The sequence below is a fragment of the Coccinella septempunctata genome, chromosome 4 (genome assembly GCF_907165205.1).
Source record: "Coccinella septempunctata chromosome 4, icCocSept1.1, whole genome shotgun sequence".
NCBI lineage: Eukaryota > Metazoa > Arthropoda > Insecta > Coleoptera > Coccinellidae > Coccinella > Coccinella septempunctata.
Genome location: NC_058192.1, coordinates 8,536,496 through 8,563,561, shown reverse-complemented (window position 1 = coordinate 8,563,561; position 27,066 = coordinate 8,536,496). Strand labels below are relative to the sequence as shown.

Genomic DNA, 27,066 nt, shown 5'->3' with positions numbered 1-27,066 from the left:
GCTGGTAATTAGGTTTGATAGTCAGACGAATTATCGATGTGAAAAAATTGGATTGAAAAGCCGCACATTAAATAGATTCAAGTGGCATAAACATAAACGAAACCTATCTGTGTTACTCATCGGATTAAACTCAACAAAGACCCCTGAATGATTAGTGTAATTTTTGCCTCAGCAATTATGTAAATTCTCTAATCTACCTCGGTTTGTAATTAGTCCATCGTATTGTGTTATTTCATTTTTTTAATGATGGGTTTCGAGCACACCTCGCTCTGCTGATGCCATCTTGGTTTTTATTGTTCGAAATCGTTTTTCCTACTCAGTCTAGACTAGTTTTGCACCGATGGTTTTCGGTTTTTGATTCCTGGAAAATGTCGAAAATAGCCCGAGAAATTCTGGGAATTTACCGTATTGTTATTCATCGCCGCATTTCCGTAAAAATCATGATAGTCACGTCAACAAGCCGGCTTAAATGGAATTTTAATGACATCGACTGACCACGAAGATATTCTTATTGGTCTATCGTCTATCATTAAATTGTACTTCCCAAAAAATTTCGGACACACCATTCAAGGAGTTTCACCCATAAGATGAACATTTGATTTTTAACTTAAAAAATATGTTTTCCAATAATGAAAAGGAGAGACATTTCTATATCGATTTAATGTTGCAACTGTTCGATGTGTCATATTATATATGCATAATATGATATATTGCATCTTCTATAGAAAACTTGTGATGGGAAATTAAATACGAATGCAGGAAAAAATTCAGTTCGAGAGTTTGAACTACTACTGCAAGTTTATAATTCTTTTTTTATCGAATATATTGCGTTTGTGAGAACTTATCGTAAATGACAATAATTAATGATGAAAAGGGCAAATTCATTATCAATGTTTGACTGGGATCTAGTTTAGCAGGGTGGACAACCGATAAAAATGAAGGTTATTGCCATGAATTTCGAGATAGGAGGAAATGCTAATATTGATACAGTGACGTCGTCTTGGCAGAGGATTCACAATGGAAGTATATATTTTTATCTATATTCTATTGAAATAATTCGAGGTCGATTTCTCCTTTTTATTTAATGAAAAGAAGTTGAAATTATTTATTTTCCTATCAGAAATGCAATATTGATATAAATAAAATGGAAAATATAGCAACAGAAAGCGAATCTATAATGACAGAAGTAACAAATAACAAGAAATGCCGTTTTGACTTGAAAAAATCCTTACATCAACAAATGTATAGACTATATTTACGAAAATGTCTCCTACAACAAAGAATTGTTGCTGTTCTGTTAGTTTGAACTGAACGACTAGACGCTATACGATAGAACCCTACCTACTAAAACTTTTCTCTGGTAGACTCTGAACATTGTCGATCTGATCCCACTTACTCCAGAACCGTACTCAGAACAACTGTACATACAATACAATGGCTGTACATACAATGGCCAGGGAAGAAGCACCTATACAAGAATGAAATTCAAAAGAAAAAATGAGATTTTTGTGCAGAGGCGTTGCCCTGCAAAAACAAAACATCTTTGGATAGCTTTCCGCGTCTTTTCTCTTCAATTTTTTCCCGTGGAGTGGTCAGTAATGTCGAATAGTAATCTCCGGTTATTGTTCTACCCTTATCCAAAAAATCAATCATGATTACTCCATGCCAATCCCAAAAAACTGAAGCAAGAACTTTTCCAGCAGATTTTTGGACACGAAACTTCTTAGGTCTTGGAGAACCAGAGTATCGCTATTCCATTGATTGTTACTTTGTTTCTGGATCGTAGAAATGTACCCAAGTCTCATCCATAGTAACAATTCGGTTTAAGAAGTCTAGATCGTTTTCAAATCGAACACAGATCGAACACGATGCTTCTACCCTTGGACGCTTCTGGTCAACATTCAAGCATTTGGGGATCCATTTTGCAGCAATTTTTCTCATGTCCAAATTGACGTGAACTATATGATGAACGAGTTCGTATGAAATATTCAGATATCCGTTCTAGCCCAATTCGACGTTCTGATGCAATCAGGTCATGAACTGCATCGATATTTACGGGGACTGACACAGAAACTGGCCTTCCCGATCGGTCATCATCTTCAAGGGAAAATTTACCTCTTTTGAAGTTGCAGTCCAATTTTTCACGGTCGCATACGAAGGACATTGATAACCAAGGGTATTAAGCATATCTTCGTAAATCTGCTTACCTCTTAACCTTTTTAAAGGTATTTGATGATGGTTCGTACTCCAATTTTCCGATTTTCACAATTTCGGTTTCTTTCTTTTAATTTATTGCTTAACTAAAGTTTACTTTTTTGACCTCAAACTTCACACTGACACTTCTAATGAGTTATTGTTCGTTGCTATGGTAACGCAATATTTTTTATGCATGGAACTGGTCTAGTCTCTAACTAGATATCAATACATCCTCGTAATTATTCCTTTTTTTAGAAATAGGGACATCTTTCCCTGAATTCGAAACAGAATTCCGGAGACAAAACGTTAGGGGTCAGGGGATCGCATAAAGCCATTTGAAATATCGCAGACGGGCTAAGTTTTATCACGAAGGATCAAATTTTACTCATTAACCACGTTAAACCCCTAAAACGACCTACAGGGTATCACCTGGTTACGGAATGCCTCGCCCTTATTAGCCTACGCGTCCTACCCTAACATAGCTCATTAGAATTTTACAACTGGAGGTCGAGATTTAGATGTAGTTGCAGAGGAAACAGCTCTGATAAGGTCGTAGTGCAACTTTCAAGGACTTCGCATCTAAAGATGCCTTACGATTGTAGCTAAAACCTCCTGTTTTGTAACCTGTAACGCTAGAAAACAAATTGAATCTTGGGAGAAATTTTCAAGGGATGATCTATGCTCTCAAACAAGTATCACGGATCCTGCATCCCAACTACTGCGAACCACGCCTGATTCTTCCTCTTTAAAAGAGAACAATGTAGCAACAAACGAAAGCCACGACCTTCGCATTTGATTGCGGATTCGCTCGACCGAATGAATGAAACTTTCGGTTTTAGAACATTTCCGCCGACGGAGTACTCTGTGTATGTATAATTTTGAGGCATCGCGTACAAGATGGCGGTCGCCGGCGGAACTTTGCAGCTCGATTCGCGATCAAATTATGTCGGTAATGACGGACTCATTACCGTCTTGACTGATCATGTCGCAGCTGTTTACGGGGAGAACAAAGAGCTGCTACAGAATGGCAGAAGAGGCTCGAACACCTGTCAATCGATGAAGATTATGCTCGGGATGTTCATTATGTGTTCTTTTCGAAACGATCCGATTGAGACGAAAACCATGTGTCTCTTCTTATTGATTCACTGAAGATCGAGTTGCTTCAGTATTAAAAAAAACTTGTTTTATTCGGCTAATGTTCTCAATCTCTAGACGTTCAGACCACAAAACCATTTTCCTGTACAGGCAAGTGTCTATACAGGGTGAGTCTTTGAATCGTACAAATATTTTAACAGTAGATTCTTGAGGTCAAAAGGAACACTATTTTCCTTTACCATTTTTTCTGAATCGGCTCGGTTTGAAAGATACAGGCTGTTGAAAAATCTTGAAGAATGTTACATATTTTCAATTCTCTCACAAACGGTTTTATCGAATGAAATGAATTTCGGAATATATTTTTTCATTCATTCGATGAATCTTCTTCGAAGACAAGATATCACCCACGTCTTCCAGTTTTCTCGTTATGACCATCTTTTTATCAGGGCCGACAGAAAATGGTTGAGGAAAAAAGTCTTTTGACCCCAGGAATCTACTGTTAAAATATTTGTGAGAGTCGAAGACTCACTCTGTATATTTCGTATAACGCCCGTGCAATAGATATTTTTCCAAAACTAATCAACAGACTGCTCTATTTATGCATTCATTACCGTCAGGCAGCGCCATCATATTGAATCTCTGTGTCATCGATAGTTTTGAATAGAAACGTACACAACAAAAAAATTAATATAAATTATGAAGAGACATTAGATTTTGACTAGATGGAAAAGGCAGCCTTCCTATACTTGGTTTTGAGGTTGAAAATGAACATCTGAAACCATATTTTGACTCTTGAGTTGAATACTTGTAAATAGTTCCTGGTTGAATATATTTACAAAATTTTGTACCATATTTCAGTCACTCAATATAATACAGCATGGTGTCGTATCTTCTCAGAAGATGGGGTAGATTGAGATGACACTCTCAATACTTCGAATGGAATATGAGAAGTGTATTAATTAAAAAAGAAACTACTTATTAGATCGTTCAAAATCTCTCGAATAAAATAATTGTATCTATATTTTCCTCATTGTCTCAAATGATGCCATCATGTGGAAAACGAAGACTACGTCAAATTATTTATATCAATTGAATTACAGTCAAGTGTCTTGATGTAATATGAATCCTATACGGAATATGAGAATATATTGGAATTTTTCACCAGCAGTTTCGTATTGTGATTTCCACTTCTGAAAAAGAAACTGGCATCTAAAATAATTTCAGCTATACGGTGGAAATTTATTTCACTCATGAGATGGCAATTGCTTGAAATATTTCTGATGCCAGTCAACTCTCATAGACTGATTTCCTCAGTTCACTGCTTCAATGTGAACGTCGCAAGGCACCAATTCTTATAACTTTCAATTATGCCAAACTTCCCTGATTCAGTTCATTTCATTCTCATTCTCATTCAATAACAAGGAATTTCAGATATTAAACAAGTTCCGAATGAGTTTTTAATTACTAAGACGAGCTTCTGAGATAAAAATTGGAATACAAATTTACCACAAACGGCTATAACGATATTGGTCAGACACGTGTTCTGACGATTCAGAATTTTGTTCCACTTGAAAGGGAAATCTTTGACTTGAGACATTTGAAAAATGAAATCTTGGAATTATCACATCGATTGTGGAGTGAGAAGAAAGGTATCCATAGTTTCGAGGAACTAGAGATAGTAGTTGTCAGAAAGGCAGAGTTGCGACCTTTTTCATTAATTTTTTTTCAAATCTTCAGGTTACACGATAAGGAAACATTTCATGAAGGTCTTAAATTCTTTCAACCAAGGTTCTGAAAACTTTCTTCTAAGAGTTTTTCAAATTTTGATTTAAGTTCCATACAACAATATAAATTAGACTAAACTCCATATTCCCTGTCATTTTTGTGACTTTGTGAGTCCTACATGCGTCAGTAATCAGTTGTCGATGTTTGTAAGAATCTGAATCGAACTGCGATGAGCGAGAACCAAAAGTGCTCTGGCAGAGAGCAAAGTCTTGGGATAAAATTGGTTTCTAACATACAGAATCAGTTTTCAGTCTTTTCTCGTCCAAAATGTTGCAATCCTTTATGTATCGATTCAGCCCAGTCGAATTCCAGCTATTTAACATTCCGTCGCAACCTAGAAAGCAGAATGTTTTCTACTCACGGAAACTACCAATCGATAAACCGGCTGAATTTTCAAGTGTAGGAGAGCTGTAGGTAACAGTGTGTTTTGCCTGATTCCCCAGCGAATAGCTACACTGAAAAATCGATAGAATGGCTATATCAAATCGGGCAAATGAATATGATTGATAATTGTATAATATTTGCTACCTTTCGCGTATAATTATGATATGATTCAGTCATTCTATTACAAATAACATTCGTTAAACTTCCTCATACTCGGAACAACATCTAGTTATTGTCAAGGTGTTCAGTTTATTATTATCTTGATTGGATTTTATATTCATGCGGTTAATCATAGAAGCATAGAACTATGAAAGGAAAATATTAGTGTTAGTTGGTTTATCATTCACTTAATAACTGATAATCAACTCTATGTATTTAATAACATAACAATAATTTTTACATAAAGAGCAAACCTGTCCAATTCAATTATTCTGTTATTCCCTCTGATTGTTTCACGACAACATAAGAATACCTATGTTCCTGACAAGTTATCTTAGTTTATTAGAATAACGATAACGAGATTTTACAGATGTAACATGGCTAGTTTGCGGTGTTTGAAATGTCTAATCGTAACGCAAGAATTTAACACATTTTCCAGAACCTCTAGAAGAATTATTGTTTCTCTTTATTCCACCATTTTTCATTATATCTAATAAAGTAAGATAGAAGGAAGCAACTTCCAAAAATCACACCTTTTCCTCCTCGAATTGGAATTTCTCATGAATTGGATGTATTCAAAACATTGGCGAAATTTTTAGGCAACTGAACTTAGACATGTTTTCTTACCACTTCTAGGAAAGTTAAAGATGGGACATCATCTATAGAAGTTCGACTGCCAGCTTAAACTAAGTGACTGAGGCAATTGACAGGTAAAGATATTATTTTATCAATCATACTAACACAATGGTTTACAATACAAAGAATATGTTTAGTTGCGCCAGTATAGATTCAAGGGCTCTAGGCTGATTCTCACAGCTGCAAAAACAGACTAGCCTTTATATTCTATCCAGGGTTTTCCTCGTACTGTTCTGACTTGCCTCGGCGTCTCACAATAATGCAATCCTTCCATCGCAACCTATTTGTTGAAATTACTAAAGTGTCCATATCTACATTCAGATCCCTTGTTGCATATCTATGCAACATATGCCACAGAATGAGGGTTCGAAGACCTTTTGATTTGAGTATGAGTATGAGATTATTATTAGCGCTAAGATATAATGCAAATTGTTTATAGATGAGGCAGTACAGAGAACTTCTATGAGGGTACAGTAAATTAGGCGTGTGACCCGCATAGCTATGATACTCGAGGGAAAATCGATAAAGGCAATGGAATTGATTATCGACATATCTTCACAAGAACAGTATTTTCCTCCTTGAAGTTAGAACGATGAATTTTCAAATCCATTTTGTACGTTTTCCCTCTGATTTTTGTGTACAGATTTAACAGTTTATTCACAAATGATAGCTTCCATACAGTAAAAACAGAAAATACCAGGAATAAGGTGTTTTATTGGATGAGGCTAACCTTGTGTCAAAACTCACACTATATAGAATAAGGAAACCTGTTCAGCTCATCATTTTCCAAGACACCCTAACAGGTCGAATAAATGACGGTAAAATCCACAATGAGTCACATTAATGAAGTTGGTAGACCACTGCTCCAATTCAATGCGGGAGAGATGAGCCTGGACCGAACGAATGTCATCTCACTAGCTAGTTATGTAAGGCAAATAGTGAGAGTGAGGGAGACAGCCAGAGCCTGCATTCAAGGCAGGAAAAGGACGGTCATGACTTTCACTCTTTTATATGACCTGCTTTCATGATATTGCCCCAGTTTTATTGCATCTATCTCACCTCTCGGATTATTCGCCATATTGCATTGTACCAGCACGAATGGCTTGGTCAAGATCAGACCTAATTGTCTCTGTCTTGATGCTCCATTATGGAGTTCGCTCATGCATCGTGATTATTACGATGTCGCATGTGTTGCTCTGAAATATGAAGGATACTTGGCCATATTTCAAGTGTCCTTTGTTGCCAAATTCTTTCGCCGTGAACTGGTCGTGGGTTTTTAGCTTCGAATGACACGATATCGAACACAATATGTTTAGGACACAATACCTTTATGGGGCGCTCTGGAAAAATTCTGTTAATTTCAATAGGAAATGGTTGTTTCTGCTTGAGATGGGAGGAAATCGAGCTGGGTATCATCTACTTATATAGAATAAAGTTTAGTGAATATTTTATTAAGTGAAATACGAGGATATATTGAAAAATTCTTAGCCTACTATAGAATAAAACTATATTCTATTTGATTTTTTCCAGTAGAGTGGTCAGTAATGTCGAATAGCAATCTCCGTTTATTGTTCTACCCTCATCCAAAAAATCAATCATGATAACACCATGGCAGTCCCAAAAAACTGAAGCAAAAGCTTTTCCAGCAGATTTTTGGACACGAAACTTCTAAGATCTTGTAGAACCAGAGTGTTGCTATTTCATCGATTGTTGCTTTGTTTCTGGATCCTAGAAATGTACAAAAGTCTCATCCATAGTAACAATTCGGTTTAAGAAGTCTACATCGTTTTCAAATCGAGCACAGATCGAACGCGATGCTTCTACCCTTGCACGCTTTTGGTCAACATTCAAACATTTAAAGATCCATTTTGCAGCAATTTTTCTCATGTCCAAATTGACGTGAACTATATGATGAAAGCGTTCGTATAAAATATTCGGTGCTTCGGCAATCTGATAAAATCATGTCATGAACTGCATCGATATTTTCGGGAACTGACACAAAAACTGGCCTTCCCGATCGGTAATCATCTTCAATGGAAAATTTACCTCTTTTGAATTTTGCAGTCCAATTTTTCACGGTCGCATACGAAGGACATTGATCACCAAGGGTATAAAGCATATCTTCGTAAATCTGCTTACCTCTTGACCCATTTGAATACAGGTACTTGATGATGGCTCCATACTCCAATTTTTCGATTTTCTCAATTTCGGTAGACATCTTCTTTCTTTTAATTTATTGCGTGACTCTGGTTTACCTTTTTGACTTCAAACTTCACACTGACACTTCTAATGAGTTATTGTTCTTCGATATGGTAACGCAATATTTTTGTTATGGATGGAACTAGTCTAGTCTAACTAGATATCAATACATCCTCGTGTTTTCCTCGAAAAATTTGTTTAAAATCGAATTTCTCTGTTCATGGGTAGCAAGATGGAACAAATAAATCTGAATGGAAAAATTGATTCTTTGTTCAAATTCACGATTTTGAAATTATATGTAAATATATTTTTTGTGTGGATTCATTACTGCACTAAAATTAAGGCCTTACTCACCGACCATTTCGAGTTAATCCTTCATATCCCCTGTTTGGAGTTGAGCACCGGAACGTGACAAAGTTGCAATAGCAGTTTTTCGGAAAGACACGTACCCTCATACTCGAAGGCTTACTAGTTGAATAATAAATCAAGATAGTTTACACAGGAGAAAAACTTTCACGAAATGCTTCAGTGAATTCAATAATATACCCATTTCTGTAATGGAAATCAAGGAGTTCAGCCACGCAGACATTTCTGAATCACCATGCACTCATCCTTTATTCGATACAATATTATATAGGTAATATACACCTGGCTTACGAACTTAAAATGCCCCTGGTATCATAAAACTCATAAAACATACAGAAATCTGTGTGAAATATTTTGGGAATGTTATCCCTCTCGTTCTATTCGCTCCTTCCATTTTACTTTGAATATAGACTGAATGACACCCTATGTGTACCTTGAGGAACCATTTACCCTTTCATTTTCAATAAAAATCATGCAATTCCTAGAGATATGCATCTAGCAGGAGAGCCTCTCCTATGTACAGCATCTATGTGATATTAATTTCCTTTCAAATAACCTCTGATCCACACATATTCCCATAAATGTGTTATTTGATGTAACTTGCCAATATTGAACATCAGTCGTTCAATTTCAAATAACGAAAATGATAATTTTCAAATCGCTCTGTCGATAAATCCACGTGTACGACCTCATAAACCCCTCAAAAAGACCGTCTGAGTGAACAATCGAACCAAAAGCTTTGTGAAGCCATATTTCATGAGGATGAAAATATAACCATTATTATCAGGTAATTATTCCATATCTAAGTGGAATGACTGCGGTATATAAGCCTGCGATTCGTAATTTTTCCATGGAGGAATTTAATAACCCACGCTCTCATCGATCTGCTACAATGTGATGATAAATGACTCAATCCATTTTCAAGGGTGTGGCGATAAATTGTTCATTGATTTCTTCATACACTGGAAAATATGCACTGGATTGTAGGATTCTGCTGATGATTATTCTCCGCAATAAACGCCGACTGAAAATATATACAGGGTATAAATGGAAAAATTTGTGGGGTGAATCCAGCCAAAAATAGCCAAAAAACTGAAGCAAGAACTGTTCCAGCAGATTTTTGGACACGAAACTTCTTAGGTCTTGGAGAACCAGAGTGTCGCCATTCCATCGATTGTTGCTTTGTTTCTGGATCGTAGAAATGTACCCAAGTCTCATCCATACTAAAAATTCGGTTTAAGAAGTCTACATCGTTTTCAAATCGAGCACAGATCGAACGCGATGCTTCTACCCTTGCATGCCTTTTGGTCAACATTCAAACATTTGGGAATCCATTTTGCAGCAATTTTTCTCATGTCCAAATTGACGTGAACTATATGATGAAATATTCAGTGCTTCAGTTATCCGTTTTAGCCCAATTTGACGGTCTGATAAAATCATGTCATGAACTGCATCGATATTTTTGGGGACTGACACAGAAACTGGCCTTCTCGATCTGTCATCATCTTCAATGGAAAATTTACCTCTTTTGAAGCTTGCAGTCCAATTTTTCACGGTCGCACACGAAGGACATTGATCACCAAGGATATTAAGCATATCTTAACCCTTTCAAATACAGGAACTTGATGATCGCTCGATACTCCAATTTTACGATTAAAAAAAAGCAGCCACTCACTAAAAAAAAAAAACATCAATGATGAAATCATACTCAGCAACAAATGGTCTATCAATTTCTGGCACATAAAGTTAGGGAGCAATTTAAAAAACTCAACTACCCCTCAACTCTAGGTTGGTACATGACCAACTCCTACATTTCAGATGAAATCTTTCACAAAAAAATCACAAAAATTGCCCTATTCGAGATTTTTTTAACGAAATAGTAGGTAAATACCAAGGATATGGTTTTTGTGCCTTATTTTTCATTTTTACTGCGTAAAATGTACCGACAACATGAAATATTTGAAAGGATTTAGTAATTTTTAATGAGTACACACTCCGGCACATCTTGCCTTAGTCAATTGTTGTGGTATTGATCGATTTAGACCACAGAAGTAAAGAAAATCAAATTAAACATTTAGAAGTGACAATTCGATGATATTCTGGAATTCCAAAACTGAGCTTTAGGAGGTCAAATATTATTTTCTGTATAACCTCTTTCTTTCATCTCGTATGCGTTCAATCAAGAAACGAACATCCCGAAACTAATTGGTTTTTAGTCAATCTTAAATGAATGAGCCAAAAAAAGCAACCCTCCTTACGAAGCTTTCCCTCGGGAAAACAAACATGAAAAGCTCCGGTTGAATTTTCACCGCATGATGGTATGAAAGTTTCCCCAACTTGTGCGTACATGCTTGTTTTCATCGCGCTCTTCAATCCTGATATCGCTCACGAATAATCCGGTCCTTGTATTGATACAATATCATTCCGAACTTAATTAACGAAGTTGATTCAGTCGGAATTGGTTTTGTATATTCGAACTTCGAACGAACATAGGGCATAATTATTTTGTCGACATCGGAAACTTCGCGTCACGGGTTTTGATTCCTGGGAACTCAATTTATCCGGGATAATGTTGTTTGGTAAGCAAGAGACGAGCGCAACCTTAGCTACGCCGATGGAATTTTACGCATTAGAAGCTCTAAATTAGCTCGCTAATTTTAGGGATACAGCAGCCTCAGGATTGGGGTTTTGTCACGGAAAAGTGAATATTCACCGAAGGTGGTAGGAGACTATGTGAATTAAAGTAGGATGCAAAGAAGGTTTCGATGATAAGTCAATATTTTTTAACCGAAATTAAACCTAAATAAGAATAGTTGGGGAGCCGACGATGCTATATCGGGATTTACTCGAGCGTCGTGGAGACCTAGTGGATTTTGAAGATTAGATGGTTGAAAGAAAAAAGGTTCTATGATGTATGCACTTTCAGCGGTGGGGAAAGCGTCTGCAGGATCTCAAAGATGTAAAAAAAAAAAATCGTCAGGTGTACATACTCGAGCGTGTCAGATTAAGATACTGTATATGCTCTACGTGTCTCTGATAATGAATTCATGCTTATCTGACAGTTTGCGCGGTGGGACTGGCCGTACGGAAGAGTTGAAAATGGTAAAAAACAATTTCCAGCGTGTCAGATTTTTGGAGGATATGTTAATTGGACCCAAAAGAAGCTACTTTTCAAGGGACTGACAATTTGGACGTGACGCAAGGTCACAGTGGGCCTTTGAAAATGTAAACAAAAATCGGTACTTGTACATACTCGATCGCGTCAGATTTTCATACAGATGGTTAATCTGGGTGTTGTGGACGTGTTGACCCAATAATCTGACACTAATTAGGAGGGGTGTTCTTAATCTGACACTTTGAAGATGATAAAAATCCCTTTTTTTCGAATATTTCTCTCCCTGTACCTCTAATCGTTTTTGTATTTATTATGAAAGTTGTAGATAATAAAATTCTACACAGCAATTTTACATACTCTCAACCGTTCTCGAGTTAGAGGGCTATAAGTACGAGAAGCTTAGCCACACATGCGGAAGGGCAAGGTCAATGTATACTTCATTCAAATTTATTTTAGCAGTCGGTTGGCCATGAAATAATTTTCTCAAGTTTTTGTAACTAGAACGAAGTTAGGTTGGCACTCATGAAATGTCGTTAATGTCATAACGCCGTTGCCACAACTAATATCAATTTTTATTACGAAAATTCGAAAATGCCAAAAGTGATTGAAAAAAGAGACAGGGTTTCAGGAAGTGCTATTTAGAATTCAGGTCCGCTCATTCAAATAGTTATACCCTGATATTCTAAAATCCACAATACGTCAGACGATAGCGAACATATTCAATGTAAGAGAATTTATATAATGTTTCATCTGAATCTAAAAGACTTATATTTCAGCTGAATATTTCCACAATCAGAAAGATTCTGCATGAAGAGTATGACAAAGAATTTCCTTCTATTGGGAGACCCAAAAAAGTGGTGGCATTTGGGAATTTTATGTTTGAGTGAATTAATGCGAAAAGTTTACTACAGGATTTTCGATAAATGCCATCGGAGAATAAGTTGCCTAAAATGGATTTTTCTATTTTTTATTTGACTTGTCCTATACAATGTAAATGTCTTAAGGTACTAATAAATACCTAATTATTATAATTACATCAATGTATTAAGATGAATAGCCACAAACACGCGCAAGTTGCCCTGTTACTTGTTTATTCATGAGAAATTTTTGTTCAACGGTGAAGTTGCATCTTAACTTGAAACTTCCTTCAACTCCTTTTACTTATATTGATGCAAGATGATTTTTGTTGAAGAATTTAACATTCTTGTAATTATCTGTTTATCCCTTCGGGAGATACCTATTCCCAACCACTGCATCATATGCATTTCATCTTCGGGTTAATATTTTTGAAATCTACAAATGATGTAAGCCAAAGAAGATAACGAACATTAACTCTCCTGAAGCTAGTGCTTATTATGATATTATACTGATCTCTTGTATTTTCCATGCAAATAACTGGATTTGGTATGCCTTCAATCAGTTTGTATAAACTTCAATTATGTTGGTCACATATTTTCCGAAGAGATTCGACATTGTGATAAAATACGTAATAACAGAAACTTTTACGTAGAACGGGCAACATGGCGTTGATTTAAAACCCAAAAATGTTTTGACAAGCTTCATAACCCCACATTTTCGTACTATACAGAGTGAAATGTGTCAAATTTCCATGGCCAACCGACTGCTAAAATAAAATTGCTGTCTTTTATTTTATTGCTGTTTTCATACATCTTTGTATTCGTCTGCAGATGCCTGAAGATGGCCCTAATTTTGTAAGGGCCGAAACATATGCAGCAATTTTTAATAAAGAATTTGGAGCAGACACGAAAACTTCGTCTTTTTCATTATCTATCAAACTCCAATGAACAGGATGGATAACAGATTTGCTAAAATAAAGTTGAATGAAGTATAGAATCCCGGTCTAATCTACAATTGTCAAAATACAAAGGTATTTCTATGATGAGAATTTCGAAATTAGTCACGAAAATTCTAGGTGCCTGAACCGTAGAATGTACTATTTTCCAACGAGTCAATTTTCGCTTCAGCATGTATCGCTAAACACCTCGCATTAATCGCCATATATCTCAAAAACGTTTGAACGTAGAAAAAATTGCTTTTGACAAAATTTGTAGAAAATGTTATGCTCTACAACTTTTATAATGAATGCGAAAAAGATTTGAAGCCCAGGGAAGGAGATAATTCAAATAAACAGATTTTTGTGACCTTTATGGCCAATTTTTATTGTTTCTGCTTGCTGAAACTGTGAGATTATATTTTTTCCGTTATTCTTGAATCAATAGCTTCAAAATAAGAAAAAACGCCACCGCGCTCGAGAATGTGACTTTTTTTTTGCAACTTTGGTGCCCTCCCACACATTTTCGACACGCTTAAATTGTCAGATTAAGAGAATATATACTTTTCAAAGTGTAATCAACCACATATATCTTAATCTGACCCGCTCGAGTATGTACAATGATCGTTTTTTTTTACTATTCTGACAGGCTGTCCTAGACAATGGGGTATTTTCCTAAATTTCAAAATATATGTCATAAAAATCCTTATAACTCAAATATCTCGAAATATATTTTTTTCGAATTTTAACATATTGCATTTTGTCTGTATTCCATTACGAAAATTCTGATTTCAGAAGTGCTCTTGTGAACATTCTACGTCAATTTTACAATCCGGCAACGCCCATTTGTGTCAGTAATGGTCATGAAAGTTTTCTGATCACCACAGATATAATAAATATCAAGTTTGATGATCACATTATTCACATTTGACAAGAAAAACACACAATGACACAAAATGTCATCGGTTTTAAGAAGGTAAAGACACAGATTACAGAAACAATTTTTTGTAATCTGTGGATATCTTCTTGATCGGTTCCAGTGTTGTCGAATTAACAAAAATTACTATACTTTAATAAAGGCATTCTACGTCACAAGCTTTCACATAGTCGAAGTTTCGAAGGGTGTATTTCTGAAATATCTGAATTTTGAAGCGAATCTTTTACGTGTTGGATAATTAGTAGAAAAGGCTTTCCATAAATAATCTGAAATTCGGTTTTGGAGTTTTGGGAAACTTGCCCATTCCTCCTATATACAGGTCTAATTTTTGGTAGAGGTACTCTACAGGGTCCAAGGTATGTCTCCTTATACCTATTAATCTGACACGCTCGAGTAAATCCCGAATTTCCCTCTTCGGCTCCCCAACTAGAAGGTAGGGCGAATCAATGGAGTGAAGAAAGGGTAATTCCAGTATTACCGCATTTAAAAGCCTGTGTAAGTGGTGACGAGGTACTTGTTTGAAAAGGGGATCAAGTAATAAACAAATGTACAAAATTTGTAGGTATCTTTGCATCATATTAAAGGATGTAGCTGTATGTACCCCTCATAATTTCGAATTCGAAAAGCACCATCCAATTTCAGCTATTCTGTCATTGATTTGACTCAATTTATCTCATTTGTTTCAGGTAAGGACAATTACTGTTTTTTCCTCCTTAAGTGTAAGGTAAGAGAAATGGGATGAAAGAATTTTTTTTCGGTTGTCTTCTCGCTGCCATAGAGTCAAAACTACCTAACTATTAAGTCAAATTTATACCCCTCTCTATCGAATCTTCGAGTAAACAGTCTAGTTGCGGATGTCGCAGAATCCGAAACAATTTTGTTAGTTGGATCCAGGCCAATCTGGACCAACCAGGTGAGTTGTTTTCATGACCCAGATACGCATCAATTATTAATGAATACTAGATATCTGCGTGGTTTTTCCCATATCCAGGGATTACCGAAGCAATTTAAGAGCAAATTTGAATTGTCTACTGGGAAGTTTGAGCATTTATAATGGGAAATAGGAAGAAGCTGCAGACAAATAGCTAAATGATTCAAAACATCGAGATCCATATGGCAATAAAATTAATTTAATTCTGCATGGCAAATTGTAGGTTTTTTTTGCGTTGCAATGCCACCCCAAGATCTATTGTTCAGTTGTAGAGTTCTAATGAAATCCAGTATCTGGCAACTTCCTCATCCCAAATATCTTTCTTTTCGAATATTTCTGCCTGAAAGACTCTTGGATAGTACCTAGCGATAGTGAACATCTCCTACATCAGTCACTGTCGTGGTTTACGAACCATCTGTATAGGTATCTACCATTTAATTTTGAGGATTTGTTAGTGAGTTTCCTTTGCCAATCTTTATTTCTACTCATCATAGTGAATATGTTCCCGATGATGAAAAAATGAGGAGAAAAAATGCTCAATGTAAACACAACACTGTTTTTGCTGAGGATGAAGAACTCACTGTATATGTCTCACACAGACAATTGAACTCGTATTACTCCTCGGATCTTGTATACAGAGCCGAGTTTCGATCCAAATAAATAGTTTCCCCTCAGCGGATAAGCTCAGCATTCGTGGAAACAGATAAACAACAAATTGAACAGAAAAAGTGCAATCTATGTGGATTCGAGCGATTCGTTTACTCACACTGTTTGTTTGAAACCCATATGACTCTTCATTTATTCTCGGCATATCGAAAAAATCTATGAGACGCAATCCACGAAATCAAATTGATCTGAAATGTTTATCGGTGTCATTATTAATCAACTTTTGGGTGTGTAGCATAGCTGGGAAATCTGGAATTGGAAAATTGGCTTCGTTTTCCTGATGGATTTGTACAATATGCCTGTTTTGTCAGGTGAAACCATGGGTATTGCTGCAATATTTCCAGTTCATCAAACCTATGTTGTCCCTGCAAGATATTATTGCTGTGGGCTGTTCATAAATAATTAGGTATCCAACATCACAACGGAAATTAAACAGATCTTCCATGATAATCAATCGGATTATTGCGGATGACAATTATTAGAATGTCGAGGTGTTTCGATTGATTAAATGGGCCTGTAAATTGAATGTTGTGGTTTTGAATATGTGATAATTTCAGGTTGCTTATTATGATGTCGACTAGGCTCCATGCTATAGCTCATTATTTCCAACGATAAACCTTCAGTGAATCGTAAATCATGACAAAAAATTCGGGATAAGTAGCCTTATAAATTTTAGAGAATGTATGCTTCTTTTTTGATATCCTGTTCCACTCAATTATTGGAAATAATAAAACAATATTTCATAATATATGCTGTTAGTCTGTTACTGGGACTACTGATTCCATTTCACCTGTATCTGTTACCATGGGATATGAAATAAACATAAATATCGAATTCCACTCCATGCACAGACATAGGCTGATCTGATAACTGCAACCAAAATGGGATAATAAAATTTTAACTACTCAATTCACGGATTAATACGCGTGTAATTGAATATACTTCGGGCATATTTCTGTATTCAGGAAACTATTCTGTACGTAATAAAGTAGCAATTCGAACATTTCATTCAATTCGAATAATTATCGCAGCATTTGCTCCGGATATCAGATGTGATTTTATTAGCTTTTCGGTCCAATTTTAATGATGGAGTCCGCTGGAGTTAAGTGCTAATAAATTTGAGTATAGATTTTCTGGGATTTTCACGGATTTGCATGTTCTGAAAAAAATTTAATCAAAAATAGAATGATTGCATGAAAGATGCATACAACTCTTCTGGCCTCTCTCACAACGAGTAACTCATTTCTGAAATACCTGCTCCAAAGGGTTGATGAGAAGATAGAGCTTGCAGGTGTTCCCTCATTTGAAAAACGCTTTATTAGGAGGGATATGTGTCAGCTGCTATTAAGCACATGTGTTCTTTCTATCTCCAGATCGTTGTAATTGGCGTTGACAAAAATGGATATCAGCCTTTCATTAGGTACTTTTTTCTCGGTATTCTTCAATTGTATCTGTGGGTTGGAGTGATTGAATAACGCGATGAAAGACAGAAAAAATGAGTGCGTGGTCAGGACCGGATTAATAAATTCCATTAGGCATTGCTTACATCTTGAAATACACTTAGCACTTAGATACCTATACCAGCCCTGCTAATGGAAGTGAATATTGAAGTTTCCGAATTCACTCGAAGATATTGAACAAAAGAGACCTCTGGTATATGTTGATTCAGAAGAATTTTCTTGGTAACATATTCAGAAAGTATCAATCTTGAACACCAATGAATTTCCATCAAGTGAAAACTGACTCGTTCCTACATTCTCTTCAGATTCTATCATCATAAGACAAATAACATTCAGATTCAGCCACAAATTGCCCCTTGGATAACAATCCTCTAAGACATTCTGGTTTTAGCGAATGACAGATCCATTTCATGCATATTTGAATTCCGTAAACGTCAGCTCGTACAGAGACAATCTCACCGAGCTGAATATGCCATTAAAAGTATTGCACAAATATAAAAATTTCCACAACTCTTACGACACACTCGAACAATGTTGGAATTAAATCCCGAAGAAACTGGGTTAAGGTTTTGGTGAAATTTCGATGCGTTGCGAATGGGTTCCCTCAATTGTAGAAAATTGAAATCGACTAACCTATAAAACGACGTTTTTTCGGCATTTTTTCCTTCTCGTAATATTTCCAGGAGACTGATTTTGAGTCACCATCGGTAGATCCAGATATCTCATGCATAATTGGTCTAGATAACCTGTGGATTGTAATTTGTCTATTTAAGGAGTGGTTGCACTGCACTGGGACATTATAAGATCTATTGTGCCACCAGTCAGATATGTTCTTGTCACTACGTCATCTCTTCTTCCAATTCCAGACTTTTAATAGAATGGATTCAAGAAGGTTATTTTCTCGCTCCTCAACCCACAAGTGTCAGATCAGTTCTCTGAACAAAATCTAGAAGCTGCATGAGCTGGTATCTGATCTGTTGACTGTAACTGTCCACAGAAAATACTTACTTGATCCCTCTCTTCAGTCTACAGATATCTTATGCATATTTGGTCCAGATATCCTGTGGATTGTAGTTTGTCTATTTAAGGAGTGGTTGCATTGCACTGGGACATTATAAGATCTATTGTGCCACCAGTCAGAGATGTTCTTGTCTCTAAGTCATCTACAGCTCTTCTTTCAGTTCCAGACTTTCAATAGAATGGATTCAAGGAGGTTATTTCCTCGCTCCTCAACCCACAAGTGTCAGATCAGTTCTCTGAATAAAATCTAGAAGCTGCATGAGCTGGTATCTGATCTGTTGACTGTAACTGTCCACAGAAAATACTTACTTGATCCCTCTCTTCAGTCTACAGATATCTTATGCATATTTGGTCCAGATATCCTGTGGATTGTAGTTTGTCTATTTAAGGAGTGGTTGCATTGCACTGGGACATTATAAGATCTATTGTGCCACCAGTCAGAGATGTTTTTGTCACTAAGTCATCTACAGCTCTTCTTCCAGTTCCAGACTTTCAATAGAATGGATTCAAGGAGGTTATTTCCTCGCTCCTCAACCCACAAGTGTCAGATCAGTTCTCTGAACAAAATCTAGAAACTGCATGAGCTGGTATCTGATCTGTTGACAGTAACTGTCCACAGAAAATACCTACTTGATCCCTCTCTTCAGTCTACAGATATCTTATGCATATTTGGTCCAGATATCCTGTGGATTGTAGTTTGTCTATTTAAGGAGTGGTTGCATTGCACTGGGACATTATAAGATCTATTGTGCCACCAGTAAGAGATGTTCTTGTCACTAAGTCATCTACAGCTCTTCTTCCAGTTCCAGACTTTCAATAGAATGGATTCAAGGAGGTTATTTCTTCGCTCCTCAACCCACAAGTGTCAGATCAGTTCTCTGAATAAAATCTAGAAGCTGCATGAGCTGGTATCTGATCTGTTGACTGTAACTGTCCACAGAAAATACTTACTTGATCCCTCTCTTCAGTCTACAGATATCTTATGCATATTTGGTCCAGATATCCTGTGGATTGTAGTTTGTCTATTTAAGGAGTGGTTGCATTGCACTGGGACATTATAAGATCTATTGTGCCACCAGTCAGAGGTGTTCTTGTCACTACGTCATCTACAGCTCTTCCTCCAGGTCCAGACTTTCAATGGAATGGATTCAAGGAGGTTATTTCCTCGATCCTGACCCACAAGTGTCAGATCATTTCTCTGAACAAAATCTAGAAGCTGCATGAGCTGGTATCTGATCTGTTGACTGTAACTGTCCACAGAAAATACCTACTTGATCCCTCTCTTCAGTCTACAGATATCTTATGCATATTTGGTCCAGATATCCTGTGGATTGTAGTTTGTCTACTTAAGGAGTGGTTGCATTGCACTGGGACATTATAAGATCTATTGTGCCAACAGTCAGAGATGTTCTTGTCACTAAGTCATCTACTGCTCTTCTTCCAGTTCCAGACTTTTAATAGAATGGATTCAAGGAGGTTATTTCCTCGCTCCTCAACCCACAAGTGTCAGATCAGTTCTCTGAACAAAATCAAAAAACAAAAACAAAAGCTGCATGAGCTGGTATCTGATCTGCTGATTGTAACTCTCCACAGGAAATACCTACTTGATCCCTTTCTTCAGTCTACAGATATCTTATGCATATTTGGTCCAGATATCCTGTGGATTGTAGTTTGACTATTTAAGGAGTGGTTGCATTGCACAGGGACATTATAAGATCTATTGTGCCACCAGTCAGAGATGTTCTTGTCACTACGTCATCTACAGCTCTTCTTCCAGTTCCAGACTTTTAATAGAATTGATTCAAGGAGGTTATTTCCTCGCTCCTCAACCTACAAGTGTCAGATCAGTTCTCTGAACAAACTCTAGAAGCTGCATGAGAGGGTATCTGATCTGTTGACTGTAACTGTCCACAGAAAATACCTACTTGATCCCTCTCTTCAGTCTACAGATATCTTATGCATATTTGGTCCAGATATCCTGTGGATTGTAGTTTGTCTATTTAAGGAGTGGTTGCATTGCACTGGGACATTATAAGATCTATTGTGCCACCAGTCAGAGATGTTCTTGTCACTACGTCATCTACAGCTCTTCTTCCAGTTCCAGACTTTTAATAAAATGGATTCAAGGAGGTTATTTCCTCGCTCCTCAATCCACAAGTGTCAGATCAGTTCTCTGAACAAAATCTAGAAGCTGCATGGGCTGGTATCTGATCTGTTGAGTGTAACTGTCCACAGAAAATACTTACTTGATCCCTCTCTTCAGTCTACAGATATCTTATGCATATTTGGTCCAGATATCCTGTGGATTGTAGTTCGTCTATTTAAGAAGTGGTTGCACTGGGACATTATAAGATCTATTGTGCCACCAGTCAGAGATGTTCTTGTCACTAAGTCATCTGCTGCTCTTCTTCCAGTTCCAGACTTTCAATAGAATGGATTCAAGGAGGTTATTTCCTCGCTCCAGATCAGTTCTCTGAACAAAATCTAGAAGCTGCATGCTTCTAGATACCAGATCTGATCTGCTGATTGTAACTGTCCACAGGAAATACCTACTTGATCCCTTTCTTCAGTCTACAGATATTCTTCATTGTAGTATCTTTCAAATATTTCTTTGCAAATTCAATGATACATTGAAAATTCTTCTGCAGATATCCTATGCAAGGTTGACAGTGTTTTTTATGTTATAAACCTGTAAATCACATAAGCATCTATGGACATCAAAATTTACATGCTCTGGCATTCCTAGAAACATTCATGTAGACTCTGAATGCATATTTCTTTGTAATAAGTTATGAATATAATGCGAGGATGTACAAAGTTGAGACACTCATTGTCCAAATACTTTTGACTTAGAAGGCTTTTGATTTAGTGGATATGAAGTTTCATCGTCGAGCACTGAATCCTCCTGCGATCCGGTGGGAAGGACCAATCTGACGATCCATATATCACAGAATCTTCGCTCATAGATTTTGACAGTAACCATAGATTTACCGAAATTTCTTCTCCTACATCACAACTAAGCCGTCATAGACTTGACCAACTTCCCACTATTGTTTTCACAAGTTGCAACGCTACGTCATAGCTCTTAGTTTGTGTCTATAACACATTACGAAAGATAAACATTCCTCGGTTTATCCAAGTTGGTGCAGCGGTCGTCATTGTATATCTAGACGTTCGAGAACACCATATACTTCCAGGGGGCCCTCTAGCGGCGCGCCACGATACAACTTCTAAATATCAGTCTACACCAAGCTGGCGTAGCGGGAAGTTCTCAACTCATTTTCCGTTCCACAGCGCCTATTCGTGACGATTCAACGTTAAAAAGGCCGAAACGCGTTTCTTCGACAACTCATATCTAGTTTCTGGCAGAAAAGTTTTCTTGCCGAAGACATAAACTGAGAAGTGCAACCTTTGTGCTGTCTGAAAGTTTTCAGAAGACTCATCAGTCGTCGGTGTTCAGTGTGTGAACCTCTCTGTGTTCCTCTTGAACAGGATTAAACTAGTTGAATGTTCACTGTAAGCACTCTGTCACCAACTGGATCTCGCGGTCGTCATTCTTCGTACGCGGTATTTTCATCAGGAATTTTCAAACTGCGAGGCGGACAATGTTCGCGTCCATATTCCACATCCTCGGTGGCTGCCAAGAAATAGATTCAGCGCAAAAAGCTTCTCACTTTCATTTATTCGCTACTAATACATTTTCGGTAGTCAACAGCATGCATTCCAAGGCGTTCGTTTACTGAACGAAGATAAGGCTTAACATCAGCATTTTTGGAATGAGAAGGGTCAGTTGTCATGCTTGGTTCCATCATTCCTAGTAATGAGAACCAGAAAAATAGGAAATTTTCATTTCTCGAACCTTTTGAAGTTGAGTTATCACCGTAAAACCTAGAATAAACTCTATTACACTTCTTTGTATCTCTTATTATATAACAATGCCTTAGAATCTCCCATTCCTAACCTTCATTTCATCCTAATCACGAGTTCATCAACATTATCAAATTTTACTGACGCCTTGACATTCCTTACAGTGAATATTCAGCTGAATATAAGAAAAACTGTGACATAAAAAGTGATACCTGTGATAAGGTACTTGTGACAACAGTTCTTCGCCACTTTTTGTGAGTACAATGACGTTCTTGTCATGTCTTTGTGCGTTTCCTCCAGTTCAACCGTAACTGACTTAGTCAGTTGATTCTTCATATTTGTGGTTCTAAAAAGCCTTCAAGCTGTTTTACTCGTGGGGAAGAGAGGCTGTGGACAACGCCTCCTTTTCGGATACTGTGGATCTGCTCTCGCAGGAATTTCCTCTTGGCGATTCATCCGTTCTTCTTGGTTCTCTGGATAGGCTCGACTATGTGCCGCCAGCTGCTGCGCCCACAGATGTTGGTTTTCCTGCCGGACCGTCTGAAAATGCAGGGTGAGTTGATCAAATGTCGTGTTCTCTACCCGATGAGGATGTCGGAGCTTATAGAAGATGACCTAAAGATCGTGCAGACAAAATAAATCATCATTAGGGCAAAATATATGTGTCACGCCATATGCTTCTTGCGGTGCATTGTATTGCTTAATTAATCGGCTTTGAAGATCAGCATTTACTGTTATTCACAACATGTGTGAATGGTGGCTGACGACAGATGAAAATTCATCAATCAGCAATGAACTAGGCAATGAGCCTGGTAAAGATCATCACGTGTGAGCTGAAGAGTTGTGTACAGAATCTCGATAAAAGCAATCATGGAGGTATTGACCTAACAGTTCAATAAAGAGTTCTTGTGGACTTGTGGAATAGCTTCTTATATACTTGAGTGTCGTGCTCAGCTCTTACTTTTACCATGAGTTGGATTTATGTTTTTTTCCAAGGATCTGCTAGTATTTTTTTCAACAAAGATAAACCTATAGCTAGCGGTAAATGTCGTAAACATATCGATATGCTTGAATCTGCTGTGATCCATTTGGTTGAACCGAGGGGTGAACACATTTAGACTTCTTTTGAATGTCGACCTTATAAAATGCGAAGAAAATTGTTCTGACGCCAATCATATCTTCCCGGATGTCAATAAATCCATAAATGCAATAACTTGCGATGACAGTTCCAGAATAAGATCTTGTTTTTATTTTGAAACTATTGGTATAGGTACCCTTTTCAAGAGGTAGACCAAGAAGAAGTGAATATATTCGCTAAGACAAAATTTTGCTACACGTAAATCTAGAGTTGAAGTTTTTTTCTTGAAATTCGAGAAATATATAATATAATGAACATAGCAATGCCATTAACCTGTATTTCGACGTATCTAAACAAACTTTTGAAAAAGAAATACTGTTAGATTCTTCCAAGATTCCAAAAGCTTACTGTCAGTTGTCATCAAGGACTAAAACAAAATGGTATCAATGGTACCGACTCCCAAATTCCATGGCCTACTTGATAACGAATTTTTTTTATCGGCCGTTGTACGCTGACGCAGCTAGTGCATTGGATTCGCCTAGTCCGAGTCTACCTGCGAAATGCGAATCTACCTAAATGGTACCTCTGCTAGACAGCTTGTTTATACCTAATAATCGATTCACGAATTTTTTCGGACAGAGGAATGACATATCAAATCCTTTTTTTGCCATTGGTTGAATATTCTGGAAATGATCTGGGCTCGGATCTCGAATCAGGAGGTATCAGCCAGTTGCAACTGTCAGATCGTCAAGTTTGGCGACCGGACTCGAAAATTCAAGGAACAATCTATCGCGATATCACCCAAATGACACTCGACGCTGAAATCGGTCAACGAACTTGGGATACAAATCCCACAACAGTTTCAAGTTCATTATCCGTTCGCCCAAATTGGATAAGGGTTTTGTACTTTCTGAGCTGTCATGGCGCAGGGGACATCGACTCTGGACGCTCTCTTAACGTTTCATAAACAAGTACCTGTGCCGTGGCGCTTTTTGAGAGTTTCTCATCGTGATACCGAAATAATTTTATTCACGAGTATCTGATGAGGAGTTGGATTTTTTTAATTATTCCATATTTGCTTGAATTCATATAAAAGTGTATTTTTTTTTCGGAAAATCGTTATTTTGGAGCAAATGAGGTCAAAGCACTCTCGTGAAATTTAAATACACAGGACGAGCCTCCTACAGTAGGTTTCTATAATCTAGTAAAACAATTTTGTTCATTCATTATTTTCAATGATATTTTTCTGGAATTTCGACAATGTTTATTTCAAGAAGGAACTAAAACATCTCATCAATCTGGAGATAACCCCATAAAATTTGGTACGAAAGATTACCATCTGAAAATGCTCACTACAGGCAAACATTTTTCTTTCTATTTGATTTGGGATTAATCAAGATACAATCCAAGACTCTGGAGGTATATATTGAACGCCTCTTTCAAAATTGCTTCATCTTCATTCACCTTTTGACATGTTCAGCTGCCAAATATATTCTGTTCTGTTGGCATTCCATACAAATCAATTGTTTTATAAAGTCTCATGCTTATTCAGTTACATTGAATTTTGGTTAGATCTAACAAAGCTTTTTCGTTTATGATCCAATTTAGCTCATCTGTTCATATTCTTGTTTGCATCTAGTTTTTTACGGGTTATTCAAAACCTTATCTATCAATATTTGTGAAAAATTCAAGAATCCTTGAGTGCTTCTTTTAGCTGAGAATTTTAGAATATTTTATCAGTCCAGATACAGTAAATGCGGATATGGCAAAATACTTGAAAGAGTCTTGAAACATACTTTGAAAGAAGGCTTTTAGAAATTGACAATGAAAATGTGAACAACTTGAAAATCTTATGAATTTTGCACTTCTCTTGTATTTAAACAGGAATTTTCAATTGACAGTTAAAATGGATGATTTGAACCCGCTGATCCAGGTGTAAAACAATAAATAATACGCTCTGATAATAAAATGAGAGTGCTTGATTCCCTGTTCGTCCTCATAAAACGTTACCAACCCTTTGTACAAACAAAATTCTACTGGAGTCGGTTCTGTCCGCACCTCAAAACGAAAAAATGATTTCTATCAATGATCTACGCGAATTCATCGCACGAGCATTAAATAACCTGCGAAAGGCATCGCCAAACTTATTGGAAACGTGCTTGACCTTTCAACTTCGCAATTAGCTATATTGAATATACACATCACTTTAACTTCGCGCTTGAATTACATGGGAATATAATCGTAGCGCATTTCCGATTCAAGTTAAATTGGTTTTACGAGGTTTTAGGATTAGCCCCGATGGTTTTGATACGCCGTTTCCCATATTGAAATAATGAGATGGCAAAATATCAAGGCCCGAAACATTTGCTCGCTGTATTCGTTTTTAATCAATTAGTTCCCTTCAAAATGTGAAATTTTGAATTTGGAGCTGGCGGTCACGCTAAAATCGATACTTACATCAACTGTAATTTTCGAATCCGTTCTTCATTTATGACTCAACTGATTTATGGGCCGTAAACTTCAAATGTGAGATATTTCCAGAAAAAAAAACTATCCCAATGAAATAGGTGTTCTGGAAGATTATTTCACATCACTTGTCATTGTGTTCAGTTCTTCAGGGTAGATTTCACGAATACGTGGAATGTTTCACCCTATTGGAATTATACATACGATTATAATTCGCAGATGCCTGCGACACTTTTGATTTTCCAATGCGCAGTAAAAGAGAAACTACCATTCTTGTGACTCTTGATTCACAATGATATCGACTTTAAAATAACCTTAGTCTTGGATTAATTTCCGAACCTGGAATTATGAGCCATAAAAACTGTTTATAATCAGCCATTTACAAAAGTGATAATCTCGGCAATAAAAATTTATCGATGCAATTGGAATCTGAAAGAAGTATAGGTATTATTCAGCGATACAAGGATAATGGAATCCTCACAAATAGTCCTCCTTTCTTACGTCCGAATAAAATTTGTTTCACCATGAATAATTCATAGGTTTTTGGACCTAACACATCATTTTTCGTGATAGAACACGAGACGGGGGATCATTATCTTCTATTATTGCATCACTGTTCAATTGACCATAGAACTGTTGTTATTTTTGAGCATTATGTGGAATGGGGACATTAATGTGAATCGTTGTACTGGCCTAGCACTACGATTTTCTTGTCCACCTCATTGTTATCCAAGTGAAATTATTGAAAACGTACAATGACTGATGATATTTTAGAGACATGAGTTGTTTACATCATTGTACACTGAATTATCTGAAGAGATAGGACCATATACATAAAGAAGTAGTCAATACTTTTACTTCAGTTTATTGAAATGAACTCATAGATACATTTTATAAACAACTGACAAAGAACG

General features: G+C 36.8%; 1 protein-coding gene across 2 annotated transcripts in view; it reads left to right on the top strand.

Moving 5' to 3' along the window:
- Nucleotides 1-27,066, top strand: part of LOC123312191 (nuclear receptor coactivator 2) — a 175,397-nt gene that overhangs the window by 14,065 nt on the left and 134,266 nt on the right. The window contains exons 1-2 of one of the 2 annotated variants that reach the window (XM_044896468.1): nucleotides 21,992-22,257; nucleotides 22,773-23,161. The gene's annotated coding sequence lies outside the window, so the exon portion shown is untranslated. Of the gene's footprint in view, nucleotides 1-6,255; nucleotides 6,330-21,991; nucleotides 22,258-22,772; nucleotides 23,162-27,066 lie in introns of those variants that run through there. The other variant, XM_044896467.1, reaches the window with a different exon arrangement.